At 43.4% G+C, this 5173-nt stretch overlaps 1 long non-coding RNA gene across 1 annotated transcript in view; it reads right to left on the bottom strand.

The window, feature by feature from the left end:
• Positions 1–1819: 1819 nt before the first annotated feature.
• LOC310693341 overlaps positions 1820–5173 on the bottom strand; it is a 9864-nt gene continuing 6510 nt past the window's right edge. The window contains exon 4 of the long non-coding RNA XR_014519105.1: positions 1820–1996. This is a non-coding gene — a long non-coding RNA (uncharacterized lncRNA). The remainder of the gene's footprint in view (positions 1997–5173) is intronic.

Genomic DNA, 5173 nt, shown 5'->3' with positions numbered 1-5173 from the left:
GAAGATATTGGAGCACTCCAAATCATTTGCCCATGTACGTGCCCAGAAAATGCATCCCTTAATAACAGTAAGGGATGCATTGCAATGACCATTGCAGATGTCCATGCACTACTTGAAAGGCAGTGCATGGACATCTGCAATGGTCATTGTAATGCATCCCTTACTATTATTAATATATAATTCTAAGATTCCTTTTATAATCTTAGAAGGTTGTATAATCTTTGAAAGGGGTGTGGCTGTAAGGTGTGTGGCTGTGGCTATCACAAAGGAACCAGGCACTTCTGAACCCAGCACTACACTAGTGCCAACATCCCTTCGGTTTAGGACATGCCGGTTCCCTGTTGTCACCTCCTTTCACCAGGCCTACAGATTAGTCCCCATAAAGAAGGCTGGTCGCCAAAGAATTGATGCTTTTGAATTACGGTGCTGGAGGAGACTCTTGAGAGTCCCATGGACTGCAAGAAAATCAAACCTATCCATTCTTAAGGAAATCAGCCCTGAGTGCTCACTGGAAGGACAGATCCTGAAGCTGAGGCTCCAAGACTTTGGCCACCTCATGAGAAGAGAAGACTCCCTGGAAAAGACCCTGATGTTCGGAAAGATGGAGGGCGCAAGGAGAAGGGGATGGCAGAGGACGAGATGGTTGGACAGTTCTCGAAGCTACCAGCATGAGTTTGACCAAACTGTGGGAGGCAGTGGAAGACAGAAGTGCCTGGCCCATGGGGTCAGAGAAGTGCCCTGGTCCATGGGGTCACAAAGAGTCGGACACGACTAAACGACTAAACAACAACAACAAACAGATTAGTCCCAATGATGCTGGCAGCCACAGCCTCTTCTGCGGCTCTCACACCACAAGCTGTTTTGATCACAACACTTCGGCAACAATTAGAACTTCTCTTGCTGCACTCACTGCATCTCCAGCAGGCTCTTGCTGTTCCAGACATGTCCAGCTGCTCTCGTGAGTTTTTAGGAGGGCTTCCCCCACCCCCAGAAAATAGGTCAGGAGAGACAAAGTACAATGGCAACTGAATCCATATGGAGAAGAGATGACACCTCTTCAAGGATCCTTGAGCATATCAAGGTGTCAGTTTCTGAAGTCTTCCCTCAACCCTTGCTCTTCCCAACGGCCATAACTCAGGAGAGGGTCAGTGGCAGAATCCATGCTTTGCAAGCAGAAGGTCCCAGGTTCAATTCTCAGCATCTCCAGGTAGGGCAAGGAGAGACCCCCGGAGAGCTGCTGCCAGTCAATGTACTGTTGACAACACTGAGCTACATGGACCTGTGGTCTGACTAAGTATACAGGTAGCTTCCTGTATTCCAGTAAAGCTGGATCTGGAATGAGTAGGACCCAAGCCTATTGCATCCTTAAACAATATGGAAATACAGTGGGTTGGATCCCCTGTTGTATCTGAAGTTCCCCTCCCTTCTTGTTGGTGGTCACACTGGGGTGGGGAAGGCACTTTGTCACTTATTTTCCAAAGGGCAGTTAAGGTTCTCCAACAGTTTAGGTGAAGCCCCCAAAATAGCCTCTTAAGAAAATGGCCTAGACCATCAAAGAACCCAAATGGTAAATGGGATGGATGAATCTGGCAGTTTCATTTTTTCTAAGTTTCTCCCTTTACCCTATCTTAAATTCAGTTGGCCATATTTTGACATCAGTTTGCATTTTGTTAAAAATGAAACCTGCTAGTTTCACTAATACATGCATTTTTACCCAGACTTTCTCCTAATATACATACTTCAGAAAAGAAAAGAAAAGAAAAATGGTTGCGGAACTGCATTGCAAATTCTAGAGAAGTGCAAATTTCAAAGGATAACATTTTAATTCACTTTTTTGTGAGGGGAGTGTGAATTAAATAAGTCTGCATTAATATGTGAACTGCACAAAATATCTCCCCTATCCCTTATGGTGGTGATCAGCTTCGGTAGTTAAGGCTCTTAACGGTTATGGGCCTTGCAGTTCCTTGACTCCACTGATTTCTGGTGCTGCTTTTGGCTGCAAGGGAAAAAATATATAAGCCCATTGAGGACTCTGGTTAGAAGAAGATCAACTGAGAATGTAAATGATATAAGTTGAAGATCATCTGTTCAGTGTCTAGTGGCAATTGTCTGTGTCATAAAACAACAGCAATGGTGTTCTCTTTTTATCCTGCAAATTCAGGCAAGCTTAAGTAGAGCTGTTTATATCTATCTTGGGACAGCCACCAGTGAGAAAATATCACACTGGCTAGCTGATATCTCAGCTATTCTGCTTTATTCTACCCTTTTTTCGTATGAGCCTTCCCTGCTTTCTCAATCTCACCCCCCAACAAAAAAAATATTCAGTTGCATTAAGTGACTTTAAGAATTTATTACTTTTCAGTAAAATGGGCAGGGTGAAAGGAAGGGACATTCATCAGGCATGTTAACAATTTAATTAAAGGGATGTTAAATACAATCTCAATACAGAGAGCTAAGTACATTGTGTCCATGTATCTCCCCCCTCCTTCCCCCCACCTATATTTTACAAGCTCAATTCTTTGCCAAAATCACATTCATAAAAAAGTTAAGAGTTGGCTGTAAAAAAATGATATAAGAAGGGGGGAAATTGCTGGGGAAGGCAGCAGGATTCCAGTGGCACTGGGAGGCCATTTTACTGTCATATGGCTTACATATTTAGACATTATTCCAAGAGATAAGAACAGTGGTGCCATTCACACAGGAGAATCGAAATGAGAGCATATGTGTCGCACCCTTTAAATTCAGGTGGCTTCAAGCTGTGTCATATAATCCCAGCCTCAATTAAACTCCCCAAGGTCACCGGTACCCAACCAGGTCAGTCATAAATAAGATGGGTGATAGTCCTAGCCACAGAAAAGCCATATTTATGCTTTGCCCACAATTCAGAGCTATTAAAGGAAGCCTTCACACACAGAGAGAAAGAGAGAGAAAGGAGAGAGAGAGAGAGAGAGAGAGAGAGAGAGAGAGAGAGAGGAAAGGGAGAAAGGGTCTTCATTCCAGCAATACCAGCAATACCATGATGCTTGGCACAATTTTGGATTGCAATAAAAATGCACAAACAGCCTTTCTCCTGATTGTAAAAAAAAATGTACGATGGTCAGCAAGTGCGGAATGCTGAGCATGATATTATTTATATTATAAAAATAACATATACATAGGATATCAGTCAATACTCAGGGAGAACAGAAGAGTATTTTCCCAAATGAAACACCCTACTTCTGCGGAAAAAATATTAGGAGGGCATCCAAGCTCTCCCGCCTGCCCCAAATGACAAATGTCCAAGAGCTGTTTATATGAGGAGTGTGCACATACCCCAAGATTCACCATGAATCTCTCTGTGTATGAATATTCCGGTCTGTTTGTGAGTCGCTCTGTGCATTCTCTGCTTCAGTTTGTGATTCAGCTCCTTGACTGCTCTGAATAAAATGATGTTCTGTGTTCTACCATGCTTTGTAATGGGAAATATAACACCAGCTATAACTTTCCCCCTGGTTCGGTCCCCGGCATCTCCAGGTGGGGTTGCAAGAGAACCCTGCCTGAAATTCAGGAGAGCCACTGCCAGTCAACCTAGGCCATGGGTAGGCAAACTAAGGCCCGGGGCCCAGATCCGGCCCAATCGCCTTCTAAATCCGGCCCATGGACGGTCTGGGAATCAGTGTGTTTTTACATGAGTAGAATGTGTCTTTTTATTTAAAATGCATCTCTGGATTTTTTGTGGGGCATAGGAATTTGTTCATTCCCCCCTCCCAAATATAGTCTGGCCCCACACAAGGTCTGAGGGACAGTAGGCCGGCTCCCTGCTGAAAATACAGTGGTACCTCGGGTTAAGTACTTAATTCGTTCCGGAGGTCCATTCTAAACCTGAAACTGTTCTTAACCTGAAGCACCACTTTAGGTAATGGGGCCTCCTGCTGCCGCCGTGCCGCAGGAGCACAATTTCTGTTCTCATCCTGAAGCAAAGTTCTTAACCCGAGGTACTATTTCTGGGTTAGCGGAGTCTGTAACCTGAAGTGTATGTAACCTGCAGTGTATGTAACCCGAGGTACCACTGTACTGAGCTAGATTGGCCAATGGTCTAACTCAGTATAAGGCAGCTTCCTATGTTCCTGATGTGGTGAGACAAAACCTACTCTGCCCCATTTCCCATCATGGTTTAGAGGTTCTAAAATATCATGATGGGTGGGGTTCAATGAAGTCAATTTCCCTGCCTGATTATCACATATTTATTAAACACCGTGGGATTAAATATTTTCTGGCATGTTGATTTCTAAATGTTGACTCTGTTCAGTAGTTTCCATGAAATCATTCATTCATGTCTGTCCAATCTTGAATCTTAGTCATCTTCTCTTCAATATGGTATAGTTCTTCCAAAGCTATGGTATAATTATGGCACAAATCCACCTCTGTGAAGGCTTTGAGATGGCTTCTGACTGGGAATCTGAAGCTTATTCTGAATGTACTAAATGATCTACCAAATGTAAGGAAGTTTTTTAAAAAATTACTTCTCAATGAAACACCCTTGGTGGCCAGATTAATTGGAGAGCCAACTTATCTCCCTCTTTGAGATCTTAGTTTTTACGGGACGGTAACTATCTTAGTTGGTAAGATTAGTCCTGCCTCATTGCCTTTTCTGCACAAATGGTTGGAGTCAAATTCCATGCTGCGCAAAGTGAATTGCAAGGATAGACTGCCAACCTAAGCACATTTTACCAGAAAAGTCCATTGAAAGGAGAGGGACCGACTTTTGAATAAATGTGCTTATTGTCGGGCTGACAGGCTTCTCGTTTTTGTGTAATGCCTCTTTTGAGAAGGATGATGCTTTTCCTTGATGGAACTAATGGAGAAGATTAAGGCTCATTCGAAAAAGTGATTCATAATGTGTGCAAATAAACAGGAGCTGTGTGCAAATGGCCCGATCAAAACTCTCCATCCTATTAGAAGGCAGAGAAATGGTGAGCAGGGGGAGTATTTCATCAAATTTCTCCAGGGACAGGATAAATTCTCAAGAAGTTTCTCCAATAGTTTCCTCAACTGTGGCTAGAGCACAGTTCCTACCCCCTGCCAGGTTTTCTTTTTTGCTACTAATGCCTGACAACAATTGTGCATCATCTGCAATCTCTAAGACTTAGCTTTTTTTGGAGGACACCATGCAAATATGTGGCAGGGGGGAGAT

The sequence above is a fragment of the Podarcis liolepis genome (assembly GCF_965112155.1).
Source record: "Podarcis liolepis genome assembly, chromosome: 14".
NCBI classification, from domain to species: domain Eukaryota; kingdom Metazoa; phylum Chordata; class Lepidosauria; order Squamata; family Lacertidae; genus Podarcis; species Podarcis liolepis.
The sequence above is the reverse complement of the archived record's forward strand: the minus strand, read 5'-3'. Positions and strand labels throughout refer to the sequence as shown.